Genomic DNA, 18550 nt, shown 5'->3' on the forward strand with positions numbered 1-18550 from the left:
AGGATAGAAATGGAGGGAGTCTTCAGAATGGCATGGTGCCGTCATTCAGTTGCGCTGATGCTTGGAAGGCATTCAGCTTACTGAGTGATGCTGAAACTGCATTCGGCCACGCAAGAAACAATTTTTAAATTTAGGCATTCAGCATGGTTACGAGCCCTTTCAGACCACGAGCCTGTGCTGATCAATTACACCAGGTTGACTTACAATTCTTGTACATTTTGAACAGTGGGAGGAAAACAGAGCACCCAGAGGAAAGCCATGAAGACACAGGGAAAATGTACAAATTCTATACTGACAGTGAGGATTCAAACAGTGGTCCTGGTCACAGGCGCTCTATCAGCGTTTAGCTAACCGCTATGCATCCCAATATTTCTTTAAAACCCTTGAGTGGAAAGGCTTTAAGGCGTTAGGACGTCACTCAGCACAGGATTGCTAGTGCCTGATATACTCTGTGGCCACTGCATGAATGAATCTAGTCAAGGTAAATTTCTGGTCAACCCTGTCTCCCAGGAGGTAGATGGTGACAGCATTACAGAATGGATGATTAAACTCTTTATTGTTGAAGATGGTTCTGTTGCCAATAATAAAAAGTTTAACCAGAAAAACCATGTGGAGGAATTTCCTCCAGCTCTCTGAGGGCCAGCTGGAGTTGAGGAAATCCTGAATCCTATGCTCATAGTACATAGTTATGGATATCTCCAATAAAAGAAAACATTTGTCACTATCTACCCTATCTACTATTCCTTTCATATTCTGAACATGTCCTCCACGGGAAACAAAGAGGTTCCAGATTTGCAATCAATTTTGTACATTAGTTCAAAAATACACAAAATCACTTGATATTGTAACCATGCATCCAGTATTGTAACAGATTACATCAAAAGCACATAAAATATTGAAAAAATAATTACTAAAAGTTGAGAGAGGGAGGAAACTAGCTCTGATGTTTATATGAACAAACATACTTGCATTGGTCTTTTGAATTTAGTCATGATATGGGAGCTCATTCACCTGTACAGCTGTCTATAAGTCAGGCATTCTTAACTCAGGGGTGACTTGTATGCGTCAATCATTGTGTCTTACCTCATAATTGGAACTCTCCATCCCATGCAACATCCTGTTGAACCTCCTGTGACCCTCTTCAGTGCAATCACATCTTTCCCATATTGCGGCAACCAGGAAGGTGCACAATGCTCAGCTGTGGATAAGAAATATTTAATAATGTAGCACCATATAGACCTGGTGCCTGAATTCTAAGCCCTTGCTAATGAAGGCAAGTATTGTATATTGATTATAAGAGCATGTACAATCAATTATAAGAGTATAGCCAATCTCTTTATCAGCGGCACATCTAGTTCCTCCAAAGGCAAATATTCATTTCCTCCACTAAAAAAAATCCAATTTGTTGATCAGAGCAGTGCATAAAATTCTTCCATTACAGAAGTACATCCAACCTTCCAGTACTGGGGAAGATTCAATTTCCTCAGAGTGGGAGCCCATCCAAGATTTTAGCAGTTGCATATGCTCTTGCACTCAATTGTAGAAACACATCAAATTCCTCAGTTTAAGAGCAATACCAACCCTTTGAATTGTAACCAAAGCACCTATAATTGAAAGCAAATGGAGTTTTCTCAACTTTAAGTGGAGACGCAGTTCTTGACATTGTTAGGCCACTCCATGTAGACTTCACAAACACATAGCCGTAATATGCTCAGATTGTTCAAAGTTGTCAAGATTGCCTGCAATCAAAACACCCAATAGACAGTCAAGAATGGAAGAGAGAAGCACAAAAACTGCATGTGCTGGAACCTTGAGCAAACAGTGAGAATGCAAAGGGACACAACGAGTCAGCCAGCATCCATGGAGAGAAATGGACATTCATTGTTTCAAGTTGGAACCCGTTATTGAGTCTCAAGTAAGGAGAGGTGATATAAATTATGTCAGGGGGGAAAAGAAGAGGGAGAAAGAATCCAGGGAAGTTCAGATGATAGGATATTAGATGGAAGGTGGGAGAGGTGGAAGGACAGGTAGAGGAAGAGACTATGATGGTGGGGGGGGGGGGTTGGTGGTGGAAAAGGTTAGAGAACTAAGAACAGGAGTAAGAAAAGAAGGAATGGAAACAGAGGAACCAGATAGAGGTGAGGGTAACCTAAAATTGGAAATATTGATGTTCATCCCATTGGGTTTGAGGGTATCCTGGAGGAATATGATGTGTTGTTCCTCAAGTTTACACTTGGCCTCACCCTGGCAATGGATGAGGCCAATGAAGTTCCTGTGTGGGAATGGTGAAGGGAATTGAAATGTTTGGCTATTGGGAGTTCTGGCTTGGATCCATAGACAGAGTGCAGTGTTCTATGTTCGGTCTCACCAATATGGAGGAGGCCGTGCGTGCGCGCGCGCATTCACACACAATCCCATACGTTAAACAACTCCTCATTTGTGTGAAAGCCAATGATATCAAAGCAAGAGATCCCAGTCGAAAGAAACATAAGAATCACAGATTGATTCGGAAATGGAGCTATTTTCTGTGAATGAGGAAGCTTAGTGGCTGTGAAATGATCCTTGTGAGGAATATGCAGGGAAGGCAACAAACCCTGGATAATTTCTTCAATAGGATAGAATCGTTTTATTGATAATTCTGGTTCTGTTAAGTATACTATGATGTCATCTGCAAATAGACTGATTTTATATTCCTTCTCTTTTATTTTTATCCCTTTTATTTTATTTTCTTTCTTATCAGTTCTGCCAAGGGTTCTATAGTGAAAGTGAACAGTGAGGGAGATAGTGGACATCCCTTCCTAGTTGACCTGCTTAATTTAAATTGGTTCGATATATATCCATTTACTGTCACCTTCACCAATGGTCCCTTATATAATGCTTTCTCTGATAGGTTGAACCTCTGTAGTACTTTGAATAAATAATTCAGTTCTACCCTGTCAAAGGCTTTCTTTGCGTCTAAAGCAATCACCACTGTTGGCGTCTTATTTCCTTGTACTGCATGGATTAAGTTAATGAACTTACAGATATTATCCATTGTTCGTCTTTTCTTAATAAATCCAGTTTGATCTAGTTTTACTATTTTTGGTACACAGTCAGTCAATCTGTTTGCTAATAGTTTTGCTATTATCTTATAATCTGAGTTAAGTAGAGATATTGGTCTATATGATGCTGGTGTTAGTGGACCTTTCCCTGTCTTTGGTATTACTGTAATTATTGCTATTTTACATGAATCTGGCATGCTTTGTGTTTCTTCAATCTGGTTCATTACTTCCAGGAGAGGAGGAATTAGTAACTCTTTAAATGTTTTATAGAATTCTTTTGGGAGTTCGTCCTCCCCAGGCATTTTATTGTTCGGTAGCTTTTTTAATATATCCTGTATTTCCTCTATTTCAAATGGTTTTATCAATTTGTTTTGCTCCTCTTTTTGCAATTTCAGTAGTTCACTTTTAGCTAGAAACTCATCTATTTTGTCTTCTTTCCCTTCGTTCTCAGTTCTGTATAATTGCTCGTAAAATTCCTTAAAGTTTTCATTGATCTCTGTTGGATTATATGTAATTTGTTTGTCCTTTTTCCTTGATGGCAATACTGTTCTTTTAGCTTGTTCTATTTTAAGCTGCCAACCCAGTATTTTGTGTGTTTTTTTTTTCTCCTAGCTAACTCACGGTACAATGTTTGCATACTACCAACTGAAAACCTATTTAAAGGACAAATTGGGAAGCAGGCTGAGGTTACCAGAAGGAAGCAGCTTTGAATATGTGATTACAGACACAATAATAATTAAAAGATTTATAACAAACATGTACATCAAGCTGCAAGAGAAAGAGAATGATGAAATAAGCTGTAAACCCAAACAAAAGTGGGAACAAGATCTAAACATAAAGATAAAAAATGAAATATGGGAAAAGCTATGCTCCCGAACTATGAGAAATACAATTAACACGAGGTTACGCATTATACAATATAATTGGTTACACAGGCTATACACCACGCCCCAAAAGTTAAATAAATGGGACCCAACAGTATCAGATAGATGTTTTCGCTGTAAGAAAGAAATGGGAACAACAGTACATGCAATTTGGGCATGTGAGAAAGTGGAAAAGTTTTGGGAAGATCTAAATCAGGTATTAAATAAAATCACAAAAAGCAACATACTAAAAAATCCTGAGATCTTTCTTCTAAGTAATATAAGAAGTAAAGAATTAGGCCTCAAACTGGATAAGCGCAAAAAAAAAATTATTATGATAGCCTTAGCTGTGGCAAAAAAATGTATAATGTCAACCTGGAAATCAGAAGAGAGCCTGAGAGTACAGCAATGGTACATAGAAATGAATAAATGTATTCCATTGGAAAAAATAACATATAATTTTTAAAAAATAAAGTCACATTATTCGAACAAATTTGGGAACCGTACATGGAACACAACAGAGAGAGCCTACCACGGACCTCCACCCCCTAAAATGATGGAATGAAAGTAGGTGAAATGAACTGACCCAGTGAGTAAAAGTAGATGAATTATTTTGTTTATTTTCATTGTGTGATTACCTTGTTTAATCGGTTTATTGTATTGTGTATGTTGAACGTTTAGTAAGGAGGGAGGGAAGGGAGGGGGGAGAAAGGGGAGAAAATGACACTGTGTATATTCAAGAGGGAAATGTTTGTGTGTATTTTGGTCAATATGGTTCATAGTGTGAAAAATTTTTTAAAAATTAAAATGAAAAAAAAAATAGGATAGAGTCAAAGCCAGGTCTATTCCTAAGTAGGGTAACTTGTAGAATTATTTTAAAAAATTACTGTTTTTATATTTTATGATAGTTTACTTTCTTAAGCTATCTTCCCTTTCTTTATTGTTTGCTTCATGGCCCTTTGCTGCTTTTTAAAGTTTTCCCAATCTACAATCTGGCTCAACTCCCAGCTGTAATCACTGCCACTTCTCCTACTGCTCAGTTTACACAATATTTTGTAATATGACTATTCACTATGTCACAAGCAGTACATATAACATAAGACAGTGCAGCACAGGAATGGGCCCTTCAGTTAATGATGTCTGCCACAATAATGCCAAATTAAACTAATTCCATCTGGATGCACATAGTCAATATGCCTCGATTCTCAGCATGTTCATGTTCCTGTCCAAATGCCCCTTAAATATTACAATCTTGTATGCTTCCCCCATCCCTGTGAGAGCCAGATCCAGTATCTACCACTCTCCGTGTAAAACGTGCCTCGTAAAGCTCCTTTAAACTTTCTCCCTGCCATCTTAAAGCTGTACCATCTGACATTTGAAATTTATATCCTTGGAAAAGGACTCTGAATATCTACCTCTCAGAATGTTATAAAATTCTATAATGTCTCTTCTCAGCCTCTGATGCTCCAAGGAATATCATCCAATTTTGTCTAACTTCTGTCTCTAGCTCTCTAATCCAGGCAGTGTCCCAATGAATTTCTCCTGCACCCACTCCAACTCCTCTATGTCATTCCTGTAATACAGCAACACAATACTCCAAATGTGGCCTGAAATCTAACCTAAGTTTTATCCATCTGCAACACGACTTCTTGACTTTTATACTCAATGTCTTTGGCTTGGCTTCGCGGACGAAGATTTATGGAGGGGTAATGTCCACGTCAGCTGCAGGCTTGTTTGTGGCTGACAAGTCCAATGCGGGACAGGCAGACATGGTTGCAGCAGTTGCAGGGGAAAATTGGTGGGTTGGGGTTGGGTGTTGGGTTTTTGCTCCTTCGTCTTTTGTCAGTGAGGTGGGCTCTGCGGTCTTCTTCAAAGGAGGTTGCTGCCCGCCGAACTGTGAGGCGCCAAGATGCACGGTTTGAGGCGATATCAGCCCACTGGCAGTGGTCAATGTGGCAGGCACCAAGAGATTTCTTTAGGCAGTCCTTGTACCTCTTCTTTGGTGCACCTCTGTCACGGTGGCCAGTGGAGAACTCGCCATATAACAAGGTCTTGAGAAGGCGATGGTCCTCCAGACGTGACCTGCAATGATCTAATTGAAAAATGCCCACATACAGTACATGCTTTTTACCACCTTATATAAGGATTTGCACTACAAGATTTCACTGTCCTGCTATTTACTGTACAGAATTCTGGAATTCTGGAAAAAGGTCTTGTGGACAGATGAGACCAAGATTAACTTGTATCAGTAAGAGTGAAGAGTAGCGGTGCAAAGGAACTGCCCAAGATCCAAAGCATACCAGCTTTGCCATAGTTTGCCTCTGTCTTCTTGTTCATGAAGTCAATGACATATCCACACCTGCCTCCTGTAGAGTGTTTCTAAACTGTCGAACATATGTTTGGGGATTTTGCTTCATTCTCATGAGAATTCTTCTGTCAACAGCAGTGGAGGCCTTTGTTAGCCTACCCTTTGCGACTACTGAGCTCACCAGTATGCTCTTTCTTCTTAATGATGTTCCAAACTGTTGAACTTGGTAATCCTAAGGTTTGGTCAATGTCTCTTACTATTTTGTTCTTGTCTTTTCAGCTTAATAATAGCTTCTTTGATTTTCATTTGCACAACTTGTGTTGAAAAATGATAATTACAAATGAGATCAAAGCTTAGAAGTAAGCCAAGCTCTCTTGTACCTGCATCAATGAAGCAATTAAACATAACTGTGTGATCACAAAGACCTCTAAAGCCAAATGTCCCAGAAATGAGTGGTTTATATATAAAAAATACTGTAATTTCTACATGATCAAACCAAAATGTCTACAATCTTCATTGGCTTGGCTTCGCGGACAAAGATTTATGGAGGGGGTAAATGTCCACGTCAGCTGCAGGCTCGTTTGTGGCTGACAAGTCCGATGCGGGACAGGCAGACACGGTTGCAGCGGTTGCAAGGGAAAATTGGTTGGTTGGGGTTGGGTGTTGGGTTTTTCCTCCTTTGTCTTTTGTCAGTGAGGTGGGCTCTGAGGTCTTCTTCAAAGGAGGTTGCTGCCCGCCGAACTGTGAGGCGCTAAGATGCACAGTTTGAGGTGATATCAGCCCACTGGCGGTGGTCAATGTGGCAGGCACCAAGAGATTTCTTTAGGCAGTCCTTGTACCTTTTCTTTGGTGCACCTCTGTCACGGTGGCCAGTGGAGAGCTAGCCATATAACACGATCTTGGGAAGGCGATGGTCCTCCATTCTGGAGACGTGACCCACCCAGCGCAGTTGGATCTTCAGCAGCGTGGATTCGATGCTGTTGGCCTCTGCCATCTCGAGTACTTCGATGTTAGGGATGAAGTCGCTCCAATGAATGTTGAGGATGGAGCGGAGACAACGCTGGTGGAAGCGTTCTAGAAGCCGTAGGTGATGCCAGTAGAGGACCCATGATTCGGAGCCGAACAGGAGTGTGGGTATGACAACGGCTTTGTATACGCTTATCTTTGTGAGGTTTTTCAGTTGGTTGTTTTTCCAGACTCTTTTGTGTAGTCATCCAAAGGTGCTATTTGCCTTGGTGAGTCTGTTGTCTATCTCGTTGTCGATCCTTGCATCTGATGAAATGGTGCAGCCGAGATAGGTAAACTGGTTGACTGTTTTGAGTTTTGTGTGCCCGATGGAGATGTGGGGGGGCTGGTAGTCATGGTGGGAAGCTGGCTGATGGAGGACCTCTGTTTTCTTCAGGCTGACTTCCAGGCCAAACATTTTGGCAGTTTCCGCAAAACAGGACGTCAAGCGCTGAAGAGCTGGCTCTGAATGGGCAAATAAAGCGGCATCGTCTGCAAAGAGTAGTTCACGGACAAGTTGCTCTTGTGTCTTGGTGTGAGCTTGCAGGCGCCTCAGATTGAAGAGACTGCCATCCGTGCGGTAACGGATGTAAACAGCGTCTTCATTGTTGAGGTCTTTCATGGCTTGGTTCAGCATCATGCTGAAGAAGATTGAAAAGAGGGTTGGTGAGAGAACGCAGCCTTGCTTCACGCCATTGTTAATGGAGAAGGGTTCAGAGAGCTCATTGCTGTATCTGACCCGACCTTGTTGGTTTTCGTGCAGTTGGATAACCATGTTGAGGAACTTTGGGGGCATCCGATGCGCTCTAGTATTTGCCAAAGCCCTTTCCTGCTCACGGTGTCGAAGGCTTTGGTGAGGTCAACAAAGGTGATGTAGAGTCCTTTGTTTTGTTCTCTGCACTTTTCTTGGAGCTGTCTGAGGGCAAAGACCATGTCAGTAGTTCCTCTGTTTGCGCGAAAGCCGCACTGTGATTCTGGGAGAACATTCTCGGCAACACTAGGTATTATTCTATTTAGGAGAATCCTAGCGAATATTTTGCCTGCAATGGAGAGCAGCGTGATTCCCCTGTAGTTTGAGCAGTCTGATTTCTCGCCTTTGTTTTTGTACAGGGTGATGATGATGGCATCACAAAGGTCCTGAGGCAGTTTTCCTTGGTCCCAACAAAGCTTGAAAAACTCATGCAGTTTGACATGCAGAGTTTTGCTGCCAGCCTTCCAGACCTCTGGGGGGATTCCATACATACCTGCTGCTTTGCCACTTTTCAGTTGTTCAATTGCCTTATATGTCTCTTCCCGGGTGAGGACCTTATCCAGCTCTAGCCTTAGGGGCTGTTGAGGGAGCTGGAGCAGGGCGGAATCTTGGACTGAGCGGTTGGCACTGAAAAGAGATTGGAAGTGTTCTGACCATCGGTTGAGGATGGAGATCTTGTCGCTGAGGAGGACTTTGCTATCTGAGCTGCGCAGCGGGCTTTGGACTTGGGGTGAGGGGCCGTACACAGCCTTTAGAGCCTTGTAAAAACCCCTGAAGTCGCCAATGTCCGCGCTGAGCTGGGTTCGCTTGGCGAGGCTAGTCCACCACTCATTTTGGATCTCCCAGAGTTTGCGCTGAAGATGGCTGCATGCGCGACGTAAGGCTTGTTTCTTCTCTGGCCAGGACGGCTTTGTAAGGTGAGTCTGGTGGGCAGCTCGCTTCTTTGCCAGCATCTCCTGGATTTCCTTGAATAAAATGTGTATGTGAATTTTTTGATCACAAATTTAAAACTGTGGAGCATAGGTGGAAGTAAAGGAAAAATGTGTCTTTGTTCCCCACATTATGGAGAGCACCATATATGTATACCCAGGATCAGAGTCTGGACCTCTGTCTTCTTTGGCCTTAGTTTCTTTGAGATGCCGTGCTTGTTGAGCAGTACCTGGTGCAACAGTGTCCTCTGCTGGACAGAGTGGGACAGGCCCTTCCATTTTGGTATTTCTTGGGAAAGCTTGAGAAAGAACTGGGATGCACAAATCAACTGCTGTGAAAATCAAATACTATATCAAATAGGGTCTTATATGCATAAGAAAATTTGTCACTATTAAAAGAAACACATTGAATCAAAATTTTTAATAAGGCTCAAAAATAATTCAAATTTTGTTCTGCACCAAGGCAGGACACGCGTGATTGAATTCTTCAGCCACCAAACATTGCTCAAGTCCAAATGCTCATAAAAAAATCATTAAATATTTGCAAAAGTCATTGGAAACGACCTTTGAATAACTTTCTGTTGGTTATCGTGAAACTATGTCAAGAATAAAATTGTACTACACCAGCAATTTACATTAATAGTTTATTTTAAACTTATAAAATTTAGATATACAGCATGGGAACAGGCCCTTCCACCCCACGAGCCTGTGCCACCCAAACACCCCAATTAACCTACAACCCCTATACATTTTGAAAGGTGGGAGGAAACCAGAGTGCCTGGCGGAATCCCACGCAATCATGGAAAAACACCTTGCAGACAGTGCTGGATCCCAGGTCACTGGCACTGTAACAACATTGCTTAATTAAAAGGGTTAATAATAGAGTACCTGCTATGATCAGTGATTGTATTTGGTTATTTAGTCATTGTTTTAATGGACAGTTGTTTGGTGTTGATCGATTGACTTGTCCTCCACTGCCTGCACGTCATTAACTGCCATGAGTGACAGATCTTTCTCCCACTCTGAACTTCTCAGTCTTTCTTTCATCCTTTAAGAAACTTTTAAAACTCTTGCATTAGCATTCCTTTTTTTGGTAAGCCATTTTGCTACATTAAAGGTGCTTGGTAAAAAAAATGTTGCTATTAAAGTTAAAATGCATCAAGTAAAATCAATAGTGTTAGAATTAATATTGTGTAAAGAAGAAAGAAAGGGCTTGCACTATTGTAGAATATTTTATATCCATAGAAGATTCATAGTCACCAAAACCAAGGAACTGATTGTTGGCTTCAGGAAGGGGAAACCAGAGGTGTACGATTCAATTATCATTGGAGAAATCAGAGGTGGAGAGGGTGAGCAAATTTAAGTTCTTTGGAGTCAGTATCTTAGAGGATCTTTGCTGGACCCAACACACTAATGGCATCGAGAAGAAAGCACATCAGCACCTCTACTTCCTCAGCAGTTTGTGGAGGTATAGGGAAACGAGACTTCCACCACCAGGTTCAGGAACAACTGCTACCCCTCCACCATCAGACTCCTCAACAACAAACTCAAGCAGGGACTCATGTTTTTTTTTCTCTCTGTATTGAAGAGTTTGTTTACACTTCTTTATTTCTAACATGTGTACATTGAGTGCTTTTTTTTTTGCACTACCAATAGATGGTAATTCTGCCTCACCCACAAGGAAAAAATACAATCTCAGGGTTGCATGTAATGTCGTGTATGTACCCTGAAAATAAATCTGAAATCTAAAGTCAATCACTAACTCAAAATACTTCTCTTATGGAGTTAATTTTATATATATCGACAAAATGCCTTAATGCCTAGAAGATTACTGCCATCACTCCCAACCTTCTTGATAAACTAACAAAATTCTCTGCAATACAGCAGAGGAGTGGATTCAGATGAAGTGGTAGCTCTCACTTGATCCTGCTTATTTGGTGAGCTGCCAGGAATTGGAATTTACACAAGTTGCAATGTTTAATGTTACTCTGAATTTAATCTCACCTGGTTGTCCATTTAATTCTAGTGGATAAGATTGTTTAAGTCTTCATTTCTTCAAATGTTGTACGCACTCATCCCTGCTGGAAGAAGGAGCACACATTAAACTCTGGGTTGATTGCGTCTGTTTGCGTCGGAACATAGAAGAATACAACAGAGGTACCAAATTCAGTTTGTGAAGGTCACTTTGTCAGTAGCCAGGAAGTGTATAGCAGTCACGTTGAAGTCTGACTCCCAACTAAATATGACACAATGGAATACGGAAATGCAGAGTTGTATTCCCCTGGAGAAAAGTCACGTACAATTTGAAGAATAAAATATGGCACATTTGTTATGGTGTGGCAGCTCGATCTTCGGCACATTGGTGCGCAGATTTAATATACCTCTTTTAGATGAAGTGAATTCATCAACCGTGCCAGTAGTGGAATGCTTGAGATCAGTGAAGTGGGTCGTGGCACAGGCGATGTGCTCTTTCATTTTGTTCCTTTTCCTTTAAGGTTTCTTTTGGGTTCTTCTTAAGTTCCCTTAAAGGTTTTTGGCTTTAACGATATTTAATTTTTTACATTTGTTTAATTTATATAAACTTTTTTTGTATTAGGATACAGGAGGGAGGGGAGAGGATAAAATAGACTCTATATGATGTATACTATTGTTGGTTAAAAAAAATGGATTGTTTATTTGGATTTATGAGCCTTTGAAAATCAAAAATAAAATAGTTAAAAATGAGTACAACACATGCCCTTCGGCTCATGTGGTAGCTCCTGTGGTTCATTGTCCATTCAAAAATCTGATGATAGAGGGGAAAGAGCTGTCCTTATGCTGCTGGGTCCTCGTCTTCCTGATGGTAGCAGTGAGAAGATGGCATGACCTGAGTGGTGAAGGAAGGGGTATCGCCAGGTTCTAAAGTTAGGGGGAGCGACCACATAAAAAGGCGATACAACACATACCAGATGGTAAGTCAGTGGTTGAATGGCAGGCTGCATTGATTTTTTGGCAGCATTGGACTGGAGCGGTGATGGCAGCATCGGACGAATGATTGGGGGGGTGACAGCAGAGTGGGTGGGGGTGGCATCAGACTGGAGCGGGGAAGGCACCGCCCCCAGCTTTGCCTCTGGATGACAGTTCTTGAGGATAGCGGCTACTCTCTTAAGACATCTCTTCTTGTAGATGTTTTTAATGGAGTGAAAACTGATGCCCATGATGGCACTGGATGTTCACAACTCACTGTAGTCTTCTCCTGACCTGTGCATTTGCACCTACTTACCAAAAAGTGATGCAACCAGTCAGAATGCTCTCCACAGTATCCCTGTATAAACTTGCAAGAATCTTTCATGACATACTCCTTGCCTCAAACTCCTCGTGAAGTATATCTGATGATGAGCCTTGTTTGTGATTGCATCGACATGGAGGCCCTAGGACAGATCTTCAGAGATGTTGATGCCCTCTGAATTTGAGGTTCTTAACCCTTTCCACTGCTAACCACTTGATGATGACTGGTTTGTGATCTCCTGATTTCTCCCTCCTGAAGTCCACAATCAGTTTCTTAGTTTTGCTAAGGTTGAGGGCAAGGTTGTTGTTGTGACTCCACTCAACCAGCTGATCTATCTCACTCTTGTATGCATCTTCATTGCCATTTGTGAGTCTCCTAACAAATGTGGTGTCATCAGCAAATTTGTAGATGGGATTGAATTTGTGCCCAGCCACACAGTTACGAATGTAGAAAGAGCCGAGCAGTGGGCCATGTGCACATTCTTGAAGTATACCTGTGTTGATAGTCAGTGAGGAGGAGGTGTTGTTTCTGATTTGTACTGACTGTGATCTTCCGAGGAGGAAATCAAGGATCCATTTGCAGAGTTCAGTGCAGAGAGCCAAATTTTGGACCTCAAGTGTCATCTGCCATCAGCAAATTAGAATTGAAATATAACAAGATTTATAATATTTTACACAGCTAAAATTCTCATCAATGATATGATTTGCTATAATGCCATTTTTGTAATTCTTAAACTCGGACTGTTTTGAAAATCTGCACAAAATCCTAAAGCAAAGACAAAGCAAAAATGTGCCTTAACCACATACGTTGCTGAGACCCAATTATATGACTCATTTCATGAAACAGTGATCCCAGAAAACAAGGGTTCAAAAACATTTTCAAACCACAAAAATCACTGTGCTTTCAAGTATTTCTTTAATGTGGCTCTCTGGCTGGCCTCTCATCTTCTAGTCTACGTTAATAAGATTTGTCAAATTCCTGCTCTTTGTATTCCATCTTGGACCAGGTGCCTTTTATCCTGTATTCTTTGACTTAAACTGGCCTACAAACTACCCAGAAGTAAATCACAAAATTCTGTAGACACCATGGTTGCATTAAAAAACTCAAAAGACTAGAGAAGTTCAGCAGAGATTCAGACCTCACACTTCTGAAATATTAATCTCTCATTTCATCTACAGACAGGCTGAGCAGTGAGTAGGAGGGAAGCCATGATTATGAAAAGCATGTGTCAGATGAGTAACATTTTATCCATCTACCAACAGGTTTGGCAGTGAATACAAGTCCATAGTTCTCAAGGGTAGTCTTTTTTTCCCACTTTTATCCCAATTAATTTTATAACTAAAAACTTCCCAATATTATTCTAGTCCTAATTGCAGTTGACACAATTAATTCAAATGATCTGTGAAATAAATCAAAGCATCATCTGCAAATAAATTAATTTTATTCTCTTCCTGATTCACCATGATACCTTTTATCTTAGAATCTTGTCTTATTAACTCATCCAGGGGTTCAATTGCTAAAATGAACAAAGCCAGTGATAAAGGGCAGCCTTGTATATTAAAAGAGTGTAGAAACTTGACCATTGGATACAAGGGTAATCTGGAGGTTGAAATGCTACCGTTGGGGTCAAAGTGCAGGCTTTGGTCAATGCCAGGGTTTGCTGAGGAGGACGTGCTGCTCTAAGATGAGACAAGGTAAGATATTGCTTTTTCTTTACACCACTAGTTATTGAAGGGGCAGTATTGTCAAGCAGTGGTACAGCATGCTCCTTTCATAAGATGTGGAAGATTAGGGAACAAATGAACATTCTGCATGAAAAGCGTCTGGCTGCAGCTCCTCTCAGACAGAATAGATTTGTTGGATTGTGGCTGAACTCACTGAGGAGCATAAAGGAGGCAGAGACTGTTACAGAAAGGAGTATCTTGACACTCATGCCCCCCAAAAAATGGTTATATACCTTTACTTCCCATGGAGGTTGCGAGACCTGCTGAGATCCTCCAGCATTTCTGTGTTTTTGTTACAACCACAGCATCTGCAGCCTTTTGTGTTTCACTCCACATAAAAGTTCAGTCAGATAAAGGGGTGTCCTCCAGGAGGGATGGTCAGGGAATGCAGAGTCTCTGGTGGCTGTTGCCCGCTCAGACAAATTCATCATCTTGGACACTGTTGGGGGTTATGGTCCCTCAGGAGAAAATGACAGCAGCTGCTAATTCACAGGCACCATAACTGACTCTGTCATACAGCAAAGTAGGTCAAAGAATAGGAAAGCACAAGTGAGAGTGGACTCTTTCATCATAGACACAAACTAAGGCCATGGGTGAGAATTCAGGATGCTGCATTGCTTTCCTAGTGTCATGGTTAGAGCAGGCACATGACATTCTGAAAGGGAAGGATGAGGATCCAGAGGTTGTGGTCTATAAAAGCAGAAGAGATGAGGTTCTGAGAGATGAATTTAGGGAGCTAGGTCAAAAGCTAAATGCAGGATATCTCAGGCTGTAATTTCAGGAACAGTTTCTGGTCATGCAAGAAATCAGAAGATTGTTTAGTTGAATGCATGGCTAAGTGGCTCATGCACGGTGAAGGGCTTCAGGTACATTGTCCTCTCTTCAATGGTCAAGAAGCATGAGATCCAGCTAAACTGAGAAAGGCCAATATCCTTGCAGGGAGGTTTAAACCAGCTTGGCTGAGTCAGAGCAGTAAGTCAGCAAGTGAAAGGATTGAGGGGAATTTTGAGGTTCACTTGAAAGGAAGGACAGACAAGGTCTGGTTGGCTGAAGTGTATTTATTTTAATGGGTAAGGCAGATGAGCCAAGAGCCTGCATTAGGGCAGGGAATTATGATGCTTTGGCCATTACAGAGCCTTGGTTGAGAGAACAGTGAGCCTCAGGCAGGATAGATAAGTAGAGCTTTTTCCCATAGGGTGGAATGTCAAAAATTGGAAGTCATGGCTTTAAGGTGAGGGGGAAAGTTTCAAGGAATTGTGCGAGATGATGTCTTTATGCTGACTGGGGTTGGTGTCTGGAACACACTGCCAGGGAGATGGTAGAAGCAGATATAATAACTACATTTAAATAGGTAATATTAAAGGCCTGGACAGAGTAGATATGGCAAGGATGTTTCCCATGGGTAGGGGATTCTAGGACAAGAGGGGACACCTTCAGGATAAAAGGGCATCATTTTAAAACAGAGTTGCAGTAAGATGTCTTTGGTCAGAGGGTTGTGAGTTTATGGAACTTGTTGCCATAGGTGGCTGTGGAAATGAGGTCATTGGGCGAGGTTATTAAGTGTATTTGTTGCCATAGGTGGCTGTGGAAATGAGGTCATTGGGTGAGGTCATTGAGTGTATTTAAGGCTGAGATTGATAGGTATTTGATTAGTCAGGGCATCAAGGGTAACGGAGAGAAAGCCGAGGAGTGGGGGCTGAGTGGGAGAATGGATCAGCTCATGATCAGCTGAGCAGACTCAATAGGCCATTGGGCCTACTTCTGCTCCTATATCTTGTGATGAACAGGTAAGCAGCTGGGATGAGTGTAAATTGGCATCGTAGTTGGCACTGACTTCATTGCAGCACTCTTCTATGTTTTCTCAGCCATGGTCTGGGCTCTGAGTGTGCAAATCCCTTCACCAACTCTACTTTCCTCCAGGATGCTCCTTAGAACTTTCTACTTTGCCTTAGCTTCTCTTCTCCTTTCCCCATGTAGTTTAGCATGCAATTCTGTTCATTTGCACTCCTGTGAAGTGACTGGCCTTAATTATAATTTTAAAGCTACTAAATAATACAATTGTTATTAATTTCATGACATAATAAAGAGCAAGCATTTTAGAAGTATGGATATTTAATATTAAGCACATCAGATTATTTCTCTTTTGAAGCTTTGATTGGTAAGGGTTAAATGCATTAAGTTAAATTAGGTGTTATCCATTTCTGCAGTTTTCACACCTATTTACTCCACAAGAACCTGGAAAGTGTTTTATTCAGACGGGATGATTTTTTTTTAACCTTGATGATCAGCAGAATTTAAATGGATCCTTTCTATTTTTAACATGTCCATCATGGTTACTACCAGCTCTTTCACTGTTATGTTACTTCGGTTGAATTTCCCCTCCATCAGAATAATGTCTCCTGCACACTTATACCTCAATTTGTCCCAGCCATGCAAAAGCTTATTGGTCTTTGGGTAAACAGGAATTTGTGGATGCTGGAAAGTGCTAGAGGAACTCATCGGGTCCAACAGAATCCATGGAAAGTAAGACAGTCAACATTTTGGCCAAAATCAGGAATAGCAAGAAATGGGCAGACACCCGTATAAAAAAATTTGTGGGTTGAGTGAGAGCCCAAAGCCAGGTTGGCATAAATCTAAGGTAAGATGGGAGTCAGACTTAGACACAACAATTGAACCAGGTAACTCTGGTCAGATCTATGTCAGGGGACATGGCTGCTATCAATGGCAGGTATAAATTGGACCATTATAATTTTCTCCATCACCCCACAGAAATTACACCAATATAACCTGAATTATCAGAGATATGTTTTAGGTATGATGTAGAGGTTGGTTCCTTTTTACCTGGCTTTGCACAAAGGTGAGGTCCTTCTGGTATGACCCCTGTGACACCATAACCAAGATCATGAGAGCCACCTTCCCAGTAGACCCAGAGCTTTGTCTTCTGGAGAACTTTACCACAGTTGGTAGATCACTAACTAATTTTCAAATTAAATTCACAGAAATTCCCTTGTGAGTGGCCAGGAAGAGCATAGCAGTAACATGGAAGTCTGGCTCCCATCTACTCAGGTATAGGTGGTCTTCAGAGATGAATAGCTGCATCCCACTCCAACAGGTGACATACAATCTCAGGAAGGGATATTACACCTTATTAAAAATCTGGCAGCCTTATTTTAAAACATATAGGTAAATCACTGGCACTAATATAGGGTTACGATCGCTACTGACTAGCTAGTAGACCTCTGTAAAGATTTTAACACTGTGGTGTTATCATGTCTCCATAGGTTTTACAGTATGCACTGACAATGGGATGTGTTTTTTGTGTTTATTTTTCCTTTCTCTGTTTAATTGAATTTCTATAGGGGGGAGGGGTTCTCTTGATGTCTTTTATTTGGTATGATGGTTGATTTTCACATATATTTAAAGGGAAGACATTTGGATAGGGAGAAAATTCAAAATTTTGGTGGTTCAAAGGGATTTGGGAGTCCTCATGCCAGATACCATAAAAGTTCATCTCCAGGTTGAGTCAATGGTGATGAAGGCAAATGCAATGTTGCTATCCATATCTTGAGGAATAGGATAGATGCTGAGGCTTTATAAGGCACTGATGAGGCTTCATTTGAAATATGGAGTGCAATTTTGGGGTCTTTATTTAAAAAAGGATGTGCTGGCATTGGAGAGGCTTCAGAGAAAATTTACAAAAATGATTCCTGGAATTAAGGGATTAGCATATGAGGAATGTTTGACAGCACTTGAACTGGACACCTTGCAGTTCAGAAGAATGAGTGAGACTTCATAGAAGCATTTTGAATATTGAAAGGCCTAGACAGAGTAGATGAGGCAAAGTTGTTTCCATGGTAGGGGAGTCTAGGACAAGAGGGCACACCTTCAGGTTTGAAGGGCAGTCATTTAAAACAGATGCGGGGGAATGTGTTTAGCCAGAGAGTGGTGAACCTCTGGAATTTGCTGCCATGGGTTACTGTGGAGGCAAGGTTGTTGGGTTTGTTAAAGGCAGAGATTGATAGATATCTGAATAGTCAAGGAATAGAAATTTATGGGGAGAAGGCAGGGGAGTGGGGCTGAGGAAAAGAATGATCAGCTCGTGATGGAATGGTGGAGCAGACTCGATGGGCTGAAATACCTACTTCTGCTCCAACAGTGCCTTCCATAATTTTAATTTAATTTAGACATACAACACAGTAACAGGTCATTTTGGCCCACGAATCCATACTGCCCAATTTACGCCCAATCAACCTACACCCTGGTATGATTCGAATGGTGAGAGGAAATCGGAGGCCCTGGGGAAAACCCATGCAAACACAGGGAGTGTTTCATCTTGTATTCGTATGTGTGAGTTCTTAGATAAAACATGGATGAAGAAAAAGGTTCTTTACTTTAAAATTGTTGTAAACAGCACCATGAGGCTGCAAGTCTCCATTATAGATCCAGCATACTGTGTGTCAGCCAAGTCTAATCAAATGATAAGGCATTGCTAGTGGCCATTCAAACATGATCACTATCATTACAGCTCCCTTAAAACAAAAGTAGCTTACTTTTAACTAACACGTTTTCTTTGAATTACTCTGCAATTTTAACTTCAACATCAGGAACTTACATTTTCATTATTATCAACATTGTTAACATTTTTTAAACTTGTTTTGTAT

General features: G+C 41.2%; 1 long non-coding RNA gene across 3 annotated transcripts in view; it reads left to right on the plus strand.

Moving 5' to 3' along the window:
- The window catches only part of LOC138755196 (uncharacterized), a 334189-nt gene that overhangs the window by 253511 nt on the left and 62128 nt on the right, over positions 1–18550 (plus strand). The gene's annotated exons all lie outside the window — the stretch shown is intronic.

The sequence above is a fragment of the Narcine bancroftii genome, chromosome 2, assembly GCF_036971445.1.
Source record: "Narcine bancroftii isolate sNarBan1 chromosome 2, sNarBan1.hap1, whole genome shotgun sequence".
Classification (NCBI taxonomy): domain Eukaryota; kingdom Metazoa; phylum Chordata; class Chondrichthyes; order Torpediniformes; family Narcinidae; genus Narcine; species Narcine bancroftii.